Raw genomic sequence first — 6,879 nt, forward strand, 5'->3', positions numbered from 1 at the left:
GAGAGAAGTTGAGACAAATGGGAGGGGATAGGGATATTGTAGTCACAATAGCAGATATAGAAGGAGTGCCTAAAGAACCTTCTATGCCAACACTAGCTCTCACTATGGGAGATTATAGAATTAAGAAAATAGATCCTGTAATAGTATGTAAGAAATTTATTGATGATGAGAGTTTTTTCAAGTCAAGAATTTGCTCAATTTTTGTGGAGAAGAAATAGTGACAATTTTAAAGCCGAGTGTAAAATGATCAAAGTAGAGCAACCTGGTAAAAAGAATTTTGAAATTGAACAAGAAGTTAAATATAGTTTCATGGAGGAGTTTGCATAGATAACCCCTAAAGAGGGAAGACAATTGCTAAAAGATTTAGGAATTTTGATATTGCTTGAATTGGACATTGCAAATGGCATGGTTTTTGACACTAAGAAAAGAGAATGACACTCAGTTCAAAACTAAAGAAGAGGTCCTGTAGTCCCATAAGGGATTAAAATATATTAATGGTCATCAAGCATTAGTGATATGGTCTATTCAGAAAAGGGATAAACGAAGGATGCAAGAAGCCTTAGATGTTGAACATATAGGTAGCCTCATGTTTTACAGGGTAGAGGAGGTAGATAGTGAAAAGGTATCCCAAATGGCCAAATAAATGGTGGACTTTGGAGTTGTTGTTGCTGCGAAGGATAAGAACAAGTTCTTGGAACTTAATGCTAGGTTTGAAGAGGTTCTAAAGGCTTATGAGGAAAGAAGAAACATAATACATTAATTGGAGGCCTAGATGGCTCAAATGGACAAGCAACTTGAAAAAAGAATAGTGGGAGAATCTAGCCAACCCAAGATCAGTTATCCTCCTCATCCTCCAATTGAACTTTTCAAGTCAACTCCCCTCATAGAGCTACCAGATACTCGACAAAGATCTCAATTTTATACAGTTGAGGATTTTGAAGAGGAGAAAAGAAAACTATGGGCATTTCATGTGGGATTGGATATCCAGTATGAAGACAAAATAAGAAAAACAATTATGTATTTGGTAGATGAGATGGCCTACATTTTATGAACAATTGGTAAGGATAATGAATATATGGAATGATATGAAAAGTAGTGAAATTTCTTTGAATTCAATTGTGAATAAATGGAATAACAAAGATAGGGATATCACTCTTTTATGCTTCTCATTCATTAGTCTATCTTGAGAGAAAATAGAACAAACCTTTGACATGACTAATGATCTCTCTGATTTTGATGATAAGAGAACTGCATTGCAAAAGAGAATCATAAACTACTTCTCAAAGTATCTTGGTAAAAACTTTGAACTTTTCCCCCATGCACTCAAGAAAATAGATAAATTAAAAGACAAGGAAGAATTGGATGATTTGTTATGGCTTAGAATTAATAGGGTCATAAATGAAAAGGGGCATGCATGGTTGGAAAAAAACAATTGAGGAAGTTGTTAAAGTTGAAATATTATTTGATTCTTTTAAGGAGGAGTTTGTTGAAATAGATAAACTAGGAGAATATGTTTCAAAAAAGCAACATGAAATATTGAGTTTTAATTGGCCAGATGACACACTTTTCAACAAGTGGATAGCAGATTTTGTATATTCAAAATATTTAGTACTCAATGAAACTGATGAAGATGAGGTGGACCAAAATGAGCTACAAGTAATTGATGCATCAATTAAAGTAGAAGAAGAGAAAGATAAACAATCAACTATAGTAACAAGTACAAAAGTTCAAACTGATGACTTGGTAGTAGAAGAATCAAGTGTAACTATTAGTTTGTTAGTACATAATGACCTAGATGGAGAACCACGAGTTAAAATCGGCTTTCAATTATCATAACCTGATCCATCATAGGTAAATCCAATGGTCAAACACTCCAAGGAATGAAAATTACATCAAGGTCAATCACAAACTCCTCAACAACAAAGAAGTCGTAGTAGGAGTGGTCCCATAAAAGGAATATTCATGATGAAAACCATTCTGTTGCACCAAATTTTGTCTTTTATGATAGTAACCTTTTTGTAAATATCTTTTTGTCTTAAGGATAGCTATCATTGTTCTTTAATCCTAAAGCTTGTTAAATCACATGCTATATAAATGAGATCCCAAGGCTAGAGAAGGGGTCTAAACTCTTATGGAATTTTCAATTTTGCTAAGCTTATAGTCAGTCCAGTATTCTTGATGTTAGTTTTGCAATGTATTTTTTAATGCAAATATGAGAGTACATTAACATTTAAGGATCATGTTTTCTTGTCCTAATTTGTTATGATTCTTACATTAGTATTGCATGATTTTCAAAGAACATTAATACAAAGGAGAGTTACTACTATATCTATTTTCTCTAAATATTGTCTCCATTTTTGTTAACTAGTTATCTTGAGATTGTGTGAGCAAAGATTATTCAATATAATGCAATTAGGATAGGTTGTATATTAGTTTACTATTGTTTTTAATTTAATGAATTAAGTAAATGATTCAGTAAGGTGATAGGATTTCCAATCAATAAGAAGGATATGAATAAGAATGAGGTTTAGGGAAAATTGTTGATAATATTGATTGTAATGCAATTGATTAGATCAAGAGGCATACTATATAGACCTTGATTCCTAATGGATGAGGAACTAATCATTTTGATTAGTTTGCATGAGAAAGGATCATATAATTGCATGAAGCATAAATTCAAAATTCAAAATCAAATTTACTTTTCATGTATGAAGAATTGAATAGCTGGTCATGTTGTAGTTAGCTGTTGTTACTCAAAATTATCTATAAATGTGAGAAGAATTGTGATCAAATATCTTCTATAGGGGATAAGTTTTGTAAAAGAATATTAGTAAATGAATGAAGTGTGAAGATAATATTTAGTTTTGAATACTTTTATCCCTCAGGTGCACCCACCTTGATTTTGTAGAACCTAAAGAGTAGAAAATCCTTGTGGTTTTATTGAAGTTGGGTCTAGATCGAAGGACATCTTAGTTGAGCATAAGAAATAGATAACCCTTAAACTAAGTGGTTCTTCACCATCTTGATATCAAGTATTTTTTTGTTTGGTAGTTTAAAAATACCAACACTTGAAATGTCATGCCACTTTTGATAGCTTAAAGGTTGGGAGTCACTCCTCAACCCTTAAATTGGATAGTCATACAACTCAACGAGAAATAAGTAAAAGTTATCGAGGTATTGAAATATGTTAGAATACAGTTGATTGTAGACCCCCAAATTCAAGACATAATAGACATACATGTGTTTGAAATCCCTAAAACTTATGGATAATTGCTAAATAGAGAATGGACAAAGTTCTTGAGAGAATGGTTTTCAACTGATTTTAGTCAATTATGGCTACCTTGGAAAGGACTGAGTAATCAAATCAAGATTGATGGTAAGCCAAAGTTGAAGACAATGATCACAAAATACAATGCACCAAATGAGGTAGAATTTTTTTAATATGAGCTAGGCTCCTACAAAGTGATCTCTCTTGACATAGATGCAACTGAGAAACTCGACCATTTGAATAAAGAATCTATGAATCCTACTAAAAAAGAAGATCTTTTCGCTTAGTTTGTAGATAGTATGGTTGCAAACTTACAATGCTTAGGAGAGGAAGCAAACCCAAATATTTTTCTTCTTTTGTGATTTTGTAGGTTACACAAAGTTAGTCATTCAAAATTTGAATGCTCACATTGTCAAGAAGTAGTTGCTAGGGTACTCACTCAAATAATACAATTAAAAGAAAATCAAATACCAAATTAGTTACAAAGGAAAGTTCAAGTTCTACAACCACATCTGAATTGCTTGAGATTTATAAAGAAGAAAAAGAAGATTCCAATGCATCATATAGTGACACTTATTCATATGATGGGGGTTTATGCAATCCTCTACCTAGAATTATCAAAGTCTAGAGGAGAAGATGTTTTGTAAAAGGCCAAGGTTGGACCTCATTGGTCATTCATCCAAAACCCCAGATTGATAAGATCACTAAATTGATTGGTGATATTCAAAGTCAACAAGAAAAACAAATGGCCCTTGTATCAAAGATAAACTATGTAAACTCACCAAGTCCACCATGTGAAAGATTGAAATGTGTCCCAAAGAAACAATCTTCTAAAACTCAAGTCAAGGAAAAGATACGTACAAACAAGCACAAGATCAGAAAGCCCAAAGAACAACCAATCTAGACACTAAATGAAAAATTAGGAGCCAATGCAAGTATTGAGATAATTAATCCCAAAGGTAAGTCTTTTTATGTAGCATATCACTTACAATTTAGATGTACTAACAATTTTGCAGAGTATGAAGCCTTGATTCACAGACTCCTCTTTGTGTTGGAAAAGGATGTCAAATCTCTCAAAATTGAAGGAGACTCTCAGTTAGTAATCAAACAAGTGAAATCAATCTACTCATGCAATGATAGGAGACTACTAGCATACCAGAAAAGAGTTTGGGACTTTTTGGAAGATTTTGAGGCCTTAAACATAAGGTCCATCCCAAGGAAAATGAACATGGTATCTAATGCCCTTGCCATTTCAGCAAGTGCATTGCAACCTATTTAAAGGACAAAGCTAAAGAGATTTTCAATTGAATTAGTTTTTGCCCCATCTACTCTAGATAATATTACAAACTTCCAAGTCTTTCAAGATGACCAACATATTCTTGAGTTTATCATGTGCAATGGCCTTTTCAAGGGACAAGGTATTGATGATACTCTCGATGAAAAACTTGAAGAAGATGAGCTAGAGGATGAAGATGGAATTATAAATTTGAAGACTAATACTATTCTCAAGCGGATGGTAGAGTTAAAACACATCTTCAATCAAGATAAATTAGCACATAGTAAAAGGAATGTTGAAGAAAAAGGGGTTGAAAAATGTGATTCATATAATTTAGGCACAGAAGAAGATCCAAAGATGATCAAAATCAGAAAGGCTTGTAACCCTCAAGATTGAGAAAGTATGCTTCAATTGCTTCAAGAATATAATGAAATCATAGCATGGAGTTATGAAGAACTCAAGAGCTATGATCCTGAGATCATTACTCATGAAATTTTGTTGAAACCTAATGTCAAACCCTTTCGTCAAAGACAAAGACTAGTGAATCCCATAATTGAGCATTTGATAATGAAAGGAGTATAGAAGTTACTTGATGCTAAAATCATCTTCCCAATTCAACATTCTACATGGGTCACTAAATTGGTCCTGGTAAGGAAAAAGATAGGAGAAATTCGTCTTTGTGTGGATTTTTAAAATTTGAACTTAGCTTCCCAGAAAGATAATTACCAATTTCCCCCACTTAATGAAGTGTAACAAATTGTGAATGGGTCTAAAATGACGTCTTTTCTAGATGGATATTCTAGATACAATCAAGTGATGGTAGAGGAAGAATACAAGTTGAAGACTACATTTACAACAAAATGGGGAACCTTTACATACCAAAGGATTCCTTTTGGGTTGATTAGTGTGGGAGACTCCTTCCAAAGAGTGATGGAAAAAGCATTCAAAGGGATGATAAACAAGTGCATAGTCATCTAATGACCATACCGTCTTTTCTAAAGATAGGAGTACTCATATTGTAGACTTGAAACAAGTTTTCAACCGATGTTGAAGGTATGGTATATCACTAAATCCTAAAAAGTGTTAATTTGGGGTCACCAAAGGAAAGCTTTTGGGTCATATTATTATGAATTTTGGCTATCTGTTGATCCTAAAAGGATAGAAGCCATTATTAATCTGTCACCTCCTCATAGTCGTAAAGAGCTGAAATCTTTCTTTGCTAAAATCAATTTCGTACATAACTTCATTAGTGAATTTGACGAGATAGCACATCCTCTTAATGATCTGATCAAGACAGGGGCAAAGACTGAATGGGTTCTGTAGTGCCCGCCCCTAATTCGCATTTCTGTTATCATTGCCAAACTCTTTTAGGCCAATTTATGTTTGATGATTAGTATTATTATTTTAGAGATTATCAGATGTTGTTTTACACTCAGTTTATTATATGATGAGATTACTTGGTACTCTATATTTCATGCATGTAGGATGATTATTCGATGTTTTCAGTTATCAATGATGATTAGTTAGATGGTTTATTATCACATGTGCTTTCTTATGGATACTTACCCCATACTGCATGTGTATGGTGTGCGTGTTTGTTTTATTTATGTATGGTGTTTCTGATGTGGTTAAGGAAGGGAGTCATAGTCACCTGCTAGTCGGGATCTACACGATGCACCACTTCCTGCCATTGTTTGTTTAGCTTAGAATATTGTGTTTGTACATGCGTGGATTTTATGCAGGTTGTAGGTATCGGGTATCGACTTCCCTGAATTGCCAGGATGAGCGTACCCTATCACATTGTCTCAATGGTAAAAGAGGGGAGATAAACTCTTAAGTACAAATCCTAAACCCTTTAGTGAATTGTCCTAATTGATAATTAGGACAAGTATCTGAGTTAAGTACCCTTCGAATGCATCAAATGATGTAATTTTGTGATTATAACCCTTTTTGTTTGATTTGGTATGTGTTTTTCTATGATGGGTTTTCGTATGTTGCTTTATGATTCCTTGGTGTATTTTCTATTAATTAAGTCTAATTAAAAAGATTAATTAATGATTTAATTTAATAGAGGATTAATATGTTATCTTTAATATTTAATTAATTGAGAAATTAATTAAATAAAAGAATTAAATTTGGAGATTAAAGTTCAAAGATAAATTTAGAACAGGATAATATTTATTTTATTTAATAATAATATAATTGGAGTTCATTTTTAAATAAATGCTAAATATTATTGTTAATTAAATTAATTAAATATGTTATCAATTAAGTTTCTAAAATTAATTTAAAAAGTTGAAAGACATTAAATTATTAAAGGATTTTAGATCGCATG

The sequence above is a fragment of the Cupressus sempervirens genome, chromosome 4 (assembly GCF_028749045.1).
Source record: "Cupressus sempervirens isolate cs-2001-9-10 chromosome 4, ASM2874904v1, whole genome shotgun sequence".
In the NCBI taxonomy this organism is placed as follows: Eukaryota; Viridiplantae; Streptophyta; class Pinopsida; order Cupressales; family Cupressaceae; genus Cupressus; species Cupressus sempervirens.